The 10,986-nt window shown below is 38.8% G+C and overlaps 1 long non-coding RNA gene across 1 annotated transcript; it reads right to left on the bottom strand.

Moving 5' to 3' along the window:
• Nucleotides 1-770: 770 nt before the first annotated feature.
• Nucleotides 771-7,652, bottom strand: LOC149834785 (uncharacterized). Its single transcript, XR_016432570.1, has 2 exons — nucleotides 7,521-7,652; nucleotides 771-2,740 (listed from the first exon to the last, which is right to left on the bottom strand). It is a non-coding gene; the product is annotated as an uncharacterized LOC149834785 (long non-coding RNA).
• Nucleotides 7,653-10,986: the final 3,334 nt, after the last annotated feature.

Raw genomic sequence — 10,986 nt, 5'->3', positions numbered from 1 at the left:
CTACATTGCCATTCTTGTCAACGAGAATCGTCAGATACTATTACTATATGAATGCTCGGCAGATACTAATAAATGTCGATGGCCACAGTTACAAAGAAAAGACAGGATGTGGGTGGCTTGGCTACACGTGACATTAACCCATCGAAAATGCTGAATCCTATATCAAAATGAGTAATGTATGGGCGCATGCATGCGCACCAACATGGGCCGTAGTGGAAGTTAACAGGCTCACCGTTGTTTATTGTCAATAGCAACATGTAGAACCTCACAGCAATGGTTCAAATAATAAGATTAGGAGTGTTACATTTTATACAAAAAGAAATTCTATGGAACAGCTTATACTTTAAAACCAAAGAATATACTTTTTTAATAATCAATGCCTTTAACATTTTCAAAGCATACAATGGAATAAGAATTTGCAAGGAGTATTGATGTTCTTAAAACCTACGAAGCATACACACTAGGTGCTAACTCTAAAAAAATATTAAAAGCCAAGGCAAAAGCAACAAAACACCGTTGCTAAGCCATGCGCCTATGGTCATTGCACAGTCAAGTAACAACCCCAAAGATAAGACCTATTTTTTAAAATGGTATGCTACAACTTATGTAGGTGGCAATGAAAAATTGCAGCAAACTAAGAGTACAGACTTCCAAACTGGCGCAAATGGTCCACTATCCACGTAAAAATCCATCCAGAAAAGGTTCCAATTGAATGCAAACACAAACACGATGACAGTATCATCACCACCACACTCATCCAATCCCATCACTTTGAAAACTCAGAATTATCCATCCTAAACGCAGATGGCATACATTATTCAATAGTTTTCAGTATATATCACCATACTCGGACAACCACCATGACTCATCAAAGGCTTCTTCTACTTTACAGATTGTTGTTACCACCCACAAGCCTAGATCTATAAAAAGCTCGCAGAGGCTTGTACAGGGTAATTCTTAAGAATGGCAGCAGCGAATCCATTAGAAATAGGGACAAGGGAACCGTAGCCTCCCTGACCTAGCAGGAAATTGAGTATTTCAGAAGCCTGCAACTTAACTGCAGTTAGAATCTACCAACAAGTCATCCACGGTCTTCAAAGCCCGCATCAGCCAAAACTCTCGGATCCACTTCTGGATTTGTGCCAAAAGCTCTGAAAAACAAAAGAAGAGAAATGGTAATGGATTCCTACTCAACATATGCTCTTTGGTTGAAGTTGTTCATAACAATACTCAGCCAGAAAGCACACCCATGTTTGATTACAGAAAGCTGAAGTTGGAGACCAGGGAACCCTAAATCCAGATTCCTTCTGTTTACCTGTCTCTCCACCTTTTTCTTCTTTTTTCATTTTCCTTCCGTCACCTAGGAAGTATCAGATAGCTTAGAGAATCCAAGCTTCTTAAGACTCATAATTGGGCTTGACCAAATCTTATCTGAGATACTGCATCTCACGTCCACCACTTCCACAACATAACATCCTAAACCTGAACCAGAACCCGATGCCTTCTTGTCGGTCACTTTGCTGCAGCAGTGTTTATCAGTGAAGCCACTTTCAGAATTCAGCATAGGTACATGATCTGTTTTAAGCTGGTTATTTCTGGGGGTTTTCTGAAAGGTCCGAGAGCTTCTCACTGCTGCATTACTGCAACTTCCACTGCTGCTGCTGCCACTACCAGTTGCTGTTGACAAATTTTTCCTTGTCTGCACTTTTTTGGGAGTGCTACCACAGAGGACAGAGACGGGTATGGTGGGTGTGTTGTTTCTTGGACGGTCTGCTGTCTTCTGTGTGATTTTCATGGACTCCAGCTCTCTGATCATCAAGGAACCAATGGTTCCGGTGGTTCCTATTTTGATGGGAGGAACAACGCCATCCTCCTTAACTTCAATTGTATGAGCCATACTCTCCAATGATAGAATATATTTTGCAGAGACACCAGCAAAGAATCTTTTTTTTTTCCTTTTCTCTCACTTACTGTTGCTACAGTCTTAAGGTTGGAGTGTATTCCGACCAAAATTTACAAAATGTGAAATTAATCAATTAAAATATAGAAGAAGAAGAAAGTTCCTGGAAATTGCAAATCTGGACTCTAACATGAAAAGTGCGCTAAAAATTTTGAAATCCATGAATGATGGAAGCTAATCCAGAGATGGATGACGAAAGAATGGAAGGTCCAGGATAGAACAACAAATGAAATGTGGGTGTCTGCAAATACTGCATAAATGCAAAAAAACAAAAAAACAAAAATCAGGATGAACATGAGCAGAGTAGTCAGAAACAATGTAAAAGGATAAAAAAGGAATTGGTTTCAAGAATCTCAAACATGCAGGTCATGATCAAATGATGTAAGAAGTGAAAACAAAGGAAAAATTAAGATAAGGTCAGAGCCAAAGAAAATCACAACTGTGACTGAGCACACAAGATCTTTTTGCTTTGTATGCTTAAGATTTAAAGTATGAGAAAGATATCCCTGAAATGCCACTTTTCAGGAAAAAAGCTTCTTGTGCTGCAAGTTGACAAAAACTAGAAAAAGGTAGATGCAAACGGGAAACAACATACCTCCAGGAAAGAGAAAAAGAATAAATGAAAACTGCTTTATAAACTAAAATTTTCTAGCTTATAAACTAAATGCATTGCAAAAAAATTCAAATTTATATTGCAAATTGGCAAAAAACTTCAAGACTTACTCCCAGAGGGTTCAACAAAATTACTAGCACTCCCCAGAAATAAGAGACTCCACAAACCTGCAGATCATGGACAAGCCTTAGATAAAATGTTCAAGAGTCACATCGGATATTTATTTTTTCTTTTGAGAAATAAATTGGATGTTGATCAAGAAGCTTAAAAATATGCATTAAACTTAAACACTGGGAAGTGGGTACCAACACTTAAATCCTTGACCAAGGGATCATGTATCATACAAGAGGCATCCACAAGCCAAAGCGGATAATTGCCAACCAAATGCTGAAGTTTGCTAAGACGAAGTTTGGCAACTTTCAAGTATGATGTCCACATAAATCAGAACAAGAAAGCCCCAATCAGCTATAATTATAGCTACTGAAACATAAATGTCCAGCCAAAGGAGATCTTAAAATAGGGTTTCAATGACAATTACTTTCAAGTCTATCCAAGTGAAATCAATTGATCAACAGAAATCCAAGAGTTAGACCGAATTATTGACCACAAAAACAAGAAGAAAAACCAAAATCACTCAAAAGATGTGGAAACCTTGAAAATGAAAAAAGAAACTTTTGGGAAAAGGGAAATAAGGATGTGAATTACCAAAAACAGAAAAATCCACTCAAAAGATGCATAAATTCCAAGAGTTACAACCCATCAACTACTACCACCATGAATCGTAAACTTATATTGAAAATAATAAAAATCTGAAGATTCTCATGACAGTGAATCGATTGGGGAACCCAGACGAGATAATATATTTATGCAATTGTGTCATGAAAACTAAAACAGACTCCCCAAAAATAATACAACAAACAACAACAACAACAACTACGCCTTCATCCCAAAACAATTGGGGTCAGCGATATGAACCAAAAAGAAATTCATTTTGGGTCTTCCACATGAATCCTTTTCCTCCAATCATTTCTATCCAACGCCATGTCCTCGGTGAGGTTCAAAGCATTCATATCCTTTCCTATCATCTCCATCCAAGTCTTCCTAGGCCTACCCCGACCTCTTTTAACTAATATATTTTCCCATTTCTCCAACCTTCTAACTGGAGCATCATTAGGCCTTCGCCGAATATGTCCAAACCACCGTAAACGATTCTCTCGCATCTTATTTTCAATGGGTGCAACACCTACCTTCTTACGTATCTCTTCGTTCCGAATCTTATCTTTTATTGTATTTCCACACATCCATCTAAGCATCCGCATCTCAGCTACACTCATTTTTTGAATATGATGTCTCTTGGCAGCCCAACATTCCGTACCATATAGTAAAGCGGGTCTAATAGTCGTCCTATAAAACTTTCCCTTCAACCGCAATGGCATTCTACGATCGCACAGCACTCCAGTAGCACTTTTCCATTTCATCCACCCAACCTTTATCCTATGATTTACATCTCCATCAATTTCTCCATACTTTTGAATGATGGATCCCAAATATTTGAAATAATCATTCACCGGTATATCTTGCTCACCAAGCTTCACTACACTCCCATCACTACTTCGTTGCTTACTAAACCGACATTCCATATATTCAGTCTTACTCTTACTCAACTTAAAACCTCTAGCTTCCAATGTCTGTCTCCATAATTCTAACTTAGCATTAACCCCAGCTCTAGACTCATCAATCAAAACAATATCATCAGCAAACAACATACACCACGGTACATTTTCTTGAATTGATCTCGTAAGTTCATCCATCACTATCGCAAATAGGAAAGGGCTTAAAGCAGATCCTTGATGTAACCCAACCGTTATCGGAAAATTGGTTGTCACCCCTCCACAAGTGCGGACATTGGTTACTACTCCTTCATACATATCTTTAATTATACTAATGTACTTGAGAGAAACACCTTTCTTCATCATTGTCCACCAGAGAACGTCCCTAGGTACTCTATCGTATGCCTTCTCTAAATCAATAAAAACCATATGCAAATCTTTGTTCATCTCTCTATATCTTTCAATAAGTTGTCTAAGAAGATGTATAGCTTCCATAGTTGATCTTCCAGGCATAAAACCAAATTGATTCTCCGATATCATGACAACCTTCCTCAACCTAGACTCAATCACCCTCTCCCAAAGTTTCATAGTATGACTCATGAGTTTTATACCACGATAGTTTGTGCAATCTTGTATATCACCCTTATTCTTATATAAAGGCACCAAAGTACTCTTCCTCCACTCATTAGGCATCTTATTTGTTCGCCAAATCAAGTTAAAAAGATTTGTCAACCATTCTAAACCTTTCTCTCCCAAGCATTTCCAAGCCTCGATAGGTATACCATCTGGGCCAACTGCCCTTCTTGATTTCATTTTCTTCAAAGCCTCTGCAATTTCTTTCTTTTGAATCTTGCGCATGAAGTCACGATTTATCTCATGAAAAGGAATGGAGAAGTCTCCAAGATCTTGAGCATGACTATCATTAAATAGCTTATCAAAATAATCTTTCCATCTCTCCTTAATCTCCTCATCTTTGACTAAAACCCTTTGCGTTTCATCTTTGATACATCTAACCATACCCAAATCCTTCGATTTCCTATCTCTCATCTTTGCAAGCCTATAAATATCCTTCTCGCCTTCTTTGGTATCCAACTTGTCATAAACCTCCTTATATACCTTAGCCCTCGCGTTTCGAACAACTTTTTTAGCTTCCTTCTTTGCTATCATATACTTCTCCAAATTCTCATTATCACGACTCTTACTTAGATTTCTATAACACTCTCTTTTAACCTTAATAGCTAATTTGACATCCTCGTTCCACCATGAAGTATCCTTACCTAGTGGTGCACCGCCTTTAGACTCACCCAATACCTCCTTAGCTACTTTTCTCATACCACCCGCTATCTTATTCCACATTGATTCTGAATCCTCCTCGAGACACCAATCAACTTCCTTAACTACCTGCTCTACAAACATTCCTTGTTTAGCTCCTTTCAGTGCCCACCACTTAATTCTAGGATCTATCCTATGTCTATCCCTTTTGCGGCATTGTCTAATTCTAAGATCTAAAATTAAGACTCTATGTTGTGTAGCTACACTTTCTCCTGGTATAACCTTACAATCGATGCAACAACCCCTATCTCTCTTTCTAAGTAGGAAAAAATCTATTTGACTCGTATTAACCCCACTTTTAAATGTTACTAGGTGAGACTCTCTCTTCCTAAACCAAGTGTTTGCTAAGATCATATCATAGGACAAACAAAAATCTAAAATCCTTTCTCCACTTTCATTTCTTTCTCCTATACCATAGCCTCCATGGATATTCTCAAATCCATCCCTACTAATGCCTACATGTCCATTAAGGTCACCGCCGATGAAAAGCTTTTCTCCATAAGATGTCTCTTGTACTACTCCATCTAAATCTTCCCAAAATTGATGCTTAATGGAATCATCTAAACCTACTTGAGGTGCATAAACACTAATAATATTAATAATATCCGTACCTAATACTAATTTAATAAGTAAAATTCTATCACCCTTCCTACGGACCTCAACTACATTATCTATAAACTGACGACTCATAACAATCCCTACTCCATTCCTATTCCTATTTATTCCTGTATACCAAATCTTATATCCCCAAGGTTCTATCACTTTAGCTTTCTCACCTACCCATTTGGTCTCTTGAAGACATAAAATATCAATCTTTCTCCTACACATAACATCTACTAACTCTACCAACTTATCAGTTAAAGACCCTATGTTCCAAGTGGCTAACCTAATTTTATGGTCTTGGACTAACTTCTTTACCCCCACCCGTCCAACAAAGTGAGGGAACCCTTGCCTATTTGACACCACACCCGGGCGCCGGTGTGACGCGTCGCTTCTGAGCGACGACCTAGCAACCCTTGCACATTTATCACTGCCTCCGGGCCTAGAGAGTACAGCGCGTCGCTCAGTAGGGAACGCCCCAACGAAATTCTCATATTGGTTCATTTTCATAGGATATGACAAAGTTTTTATGCTGGCTGTCACAGGCCTACCGCAACCCTCCTCCTTTATCCGGGCTTGGGACCGGCAGTGTATAACTACACAGGCACTCCCCAAAAATAATATGTTCCATAAATCTCTCTAGTTATAATATTGTCCTGAAACTGAGTATCAACACTCTCAGACAATGTGGCTCCCGTAGACGGACCTAAAATTAAAACAGTAAGTTCCAAAACATCACTGGCATCAATCCATTTAAACAAGAATAACTTCATAGGACTAATGCCCAGTTAAAAATGAACGCATAACTCCAAAAATAAATCAACAAAGAAATAACAAGATAACCCCCAATATCTTACCACAGGAACCCATAGTTTAGGGGAAACAAATGAAACAAAACTTTACAAAAATCAGAACTCTAACCCTCAGTCCCATTAGTCCGAATGTTTGTTCAAAAGAAAGCCAAAGATCGACATCAAAAAAGAAAAACAATCAAGCAATATAATGTAAACAGAAAACCCTAATGATCACAACCACCAATAAATGGGAATCTCAATTTTTTTGCTGGGAAAGAGAGTCATCGAGTCATCATATTCAATTTTTTGTTCGGCAGGCATTGAGTTTCCGATCTAACATCCGTTAGCATCATATTCTCATAAACCTTGAAGCAGTGGGACTCCACGAAACCAAAATAAAAGCAATCCAAAATAACAACAATCCAGGCGTAAAAAAAAACCCGAAGACCCAACAGAAGACACATTTGAGTTTAACTGGAATACCCCAAGTGAAGATCCCATATAACTTGCTTCAAACTAACCACAAAATCTTAAAATACAATCCATCCTACTATAGATAACAAAAACTCTGGCTATTTGCTTCCGAGAGAGAGAGAGAGAGAGGCTCTTACCGACAGGCTTGTGGGTCTCATTAATAAAAATTTCGCTTTCTGAAAGAGTTCATGCGCTCAATATCGGACATTAAAACTCTAGGCGGAGTAGTTGCAGAGGCACGAGAGAGAGAGAGAGAGAGAGAGAGAGAGAGAGGAAGGAAGGAAAAAGGGGTTTTAATAGCAGAAAAGGACAACGTATTTCACATGCCTTTACGTCGCCCTCACCGTATCTCTTAGTCCTCTCACCTCTTCTCCCCCCGCAAACGAGACCCATTTCCCGTCTCCCTCTCTCTCTATCCTTCTTTCTTTTCCCATCGTAGCTTTCTCTCTTTGCCTCTGTTTGCCGTTTAACGCTGTCACGTGTTTGTCTCATTCATGGCTTTTGTCACTTTTGTGCATGGGTTGCACATGTGGAAAAGCCAGCCACACAAGTCACACCAACACGTGCCAGCGTTCATTTACGAAATTTTCTTTTTTCTTTCTTTTTTCATTTGCTCAATTATTTCAGAGGGGCGTTTGAATCGCAGACAGCATAGAACAGAATAGCGCGTCCTGTTCGATCGTGCCCGTGGATGTTCCAGGATGTGCTGTCTGTTCCGGAGCAACGGCGGTCACACGAGGGATGCACCTAATCAGTTTTCATGCATCTTGCGTTTTGGGGTTCTATGATGCGTCCTGAGCGCATTTCCATATCGTTACGTTGGTCGACTGGGATAACTCAAAGATTACTTTCTAAAACAAGCGTTCATTTGTAATATTTTAATATTTGTAAATAGGGCAAAGGTTAGGCGGGTATTTGTAATTTTTTATAATAATAATATTTCAAATCAAGCACGCTGAGTTTCGAAACAAGCTACAAGTCATTGGAAGGTGGACATTTTGGGTCGTGGATTGAGAGACGTTTGAAAAGACCAGCCGACAGTGGCTCAAAATCAAAATCAAGGGGTGGGTTCTGTCGTACTCTAATCAGAATCCAACACATTATTTTTTGATTTGAATCTCAAGTATCAAATCTGTGTATGTTTACATCGAACTGAAGTGAGAATTTAAATTGTTGGGGAAGGGGGTGCGGCTACCAAACCCTTTTAATTAAACTCAGGCCAGTTTGATGTTTGAAGTGAGTTCTTGCATGAGTCATCAAATGACTCAAGCTGAGTCAGCTGTTTGAGGTAATGAACGTTACAGCCAAACAAAAACCAGTAATCCTTTAACTATTTATAAGGCAGATGCCCACCTAAATCAAACGCTTGCTTTCCAGAGGGCATCTAGGGATCTTTTGCATGCCATCAACCAGCGAAGCAGCCCCTCACCACCCCAAAGATGCACTGTTTGCTACATTGCATGTTCCGGGCCGAATGAGCACCACATGTATATAAGCACGTGAGGCTCGTATCCCCGTGTGTGTCTGCATCACTTAGCATCAGAGTCTGGTGTGGTTGCAAAAACTTAACTACCCTTTCTCGTCATTCTTGCCATGAAACGATGATTTGAGAAAATGATAAAAATACCCTTTATCTAGAAAAGTGAAACGACGTTTCAAGAAAAGGATAAAAATATCTTTCATCGAGAAGGTCGAGGATGATGTTAACTCTTCAAAATCCAAACATTTCATTTTCGTCCTAAGCAGTAAACTTTTGCACCATCTGCTGTAACAGGAGCTCCCTTTGACGGTGCACCCTTTGTCGTCGTCTACTGCCATCAGACCCTCCTTTGTCGTCGTTTGCTTCCATCAGAGTACCCTTTGTCGTCGTCTGCCGCCGTCGGAGCAACCTTTGTCGTCATCTGCACAGTGGCAGCATCGTTGCCACCATCGACTGCGTCTACAATGATTTATATGTTTGAAGCAGTAACGATTTAATGAAATTACCATGATTTGTACTTAAGTTTGATAAATCGTACATCAATGTTTACATATGAAGCCCAAACATTACAACAATATGTACTTATGAAGATTGCAATTTCTACAACGATTTGTAAGTTTGAAGCAACAACGATTTATACATTTAAAGCAGTAGCGATGCATATTTATGAAGTTACCTCGATTTGTACTTAAGTTTGCTAAATCTTACAACAATGTTTACTTATGAAGCCAAATATTGCGATGATTTGTAATATTATATACTTGGGGGGGGGGGGGGGGGGGGTTATAACATATAATGATGCAGTTAAATTTATGTGTTGTGCAGGTTAACAATGTCTAAAGCTCGTCAGATAAGAAATTCTCTATCGTTCGATTTCATGAGAGTTACTGAAATGATCTGCCAGTCCTATCTATATGAGCGTTATGAAAGGCACCAAAATATAATGAAGATTGGGAATGATAAAGAAATGGATAAAGTGTTGAAATTATATTATGCGGAGCAATATCCATCAGATATTGAGGCTGAAGATCAAAGGAAGCATGAGGAAGAACTAAAGATGATGAAGAAGAAGGATGACGAAGAGAAGGAAAAACAAAGGAAGAAAGAGGAGAATGAAAAGCAAAAGAAAATGAAGAAGGAGGAGGAGGGGGAAAGGCAAAGGAAGAAGGAGGAGGAAGAGAGGAAAATGCAAAGAAAGAATAAGGAGGAGGAGGAAGAGAAAGAAAGGCAATTGAAGAAGAAGAATGAGAAGGAAGAGAAGGAAAGACAAATGATGAAGATGAAAGATGAAAGACAAATGAAAAAGCATCAGGATGAGAAAGAGAAGGAAAGGCGAAGGAAGGAGAAGGAGGACGAGGAAGAGAAGAAAATGCAAAGGAAGGAGAAGGAGGACGAGGAAGAGAAGGAAGGAGGAGGACAAGGAAGATAAGGAAAAAGAAAGTAAGAAGCAGGAGGAGGAAGAGAAGGAAAGGAAAAGGAAAAAGCAGGAGGAAGTTAAGAAAAGGGAAAAGAAGAAGCAAGAAGAAGAAAAAGAAAGATAAAGGAAAAAGTCGGAGGAGGAAGAGAAGGAAATAGAAATGAATGAATAAATTGAAAAGCAGAGTAGGGAGCCAAAGGAGCGAAGAAAAAAAGAAAAAAGGTAGAGATGGAGGAAGGGGATGAAGAAGAGAAAAGTGTGACCAAGGTACATAAATTGATCTTGTCTGTCACGATTTACTGTTATAGTTATTATTATGTATAGCGATTAATGTGATAGTGATTACTATGTATAACGATTACTGTGATAGCGATTACTGTGAACGATTTACTGTGATAGCGATTACTATGAACGATTTACTGTTATAGGTATGATTATGTATAATGATTACTATGTATAGTGAGTGTGCAACGATTATTATTTATAGTGATTATTGTGTACAATGACGTGTAGAAGTACAAATGAGACTAATTTTGATTTGATATGAATAATATGCTATTTTGTGTTACAGGAAGGTCACAAGAGAAGTAGAGAACCAGGTAAAAAGCTCAGAGGGCGATGTCACTGGACTGTAGTTCTGTCGTGGTATGGATAACTGAGTGAATATCAGAAGAATCGATTACGAAATATGCACTTCAGTGGCCTT

The sequence above is a fragment of the Nuphar pumila genome, chromosome 6 (genome assembly GCF_984573655.1).
Source record: "Nuphar pumila chromosome 6, dmNupPumi1.hap1.1, whole genome shotgun sequence".
Lineage (NCBI taxonomy): Eukaryota > Viridiplantae > Streptophyta > Magnoliopsida > Nymphaeales > Nymphaeaceae > Nuphar > Nuphar pumila.
Note: the sequence above shows the minus strand (reverse complement) of the source record. Positions and strands in the feature narration are given on the sequence as shown.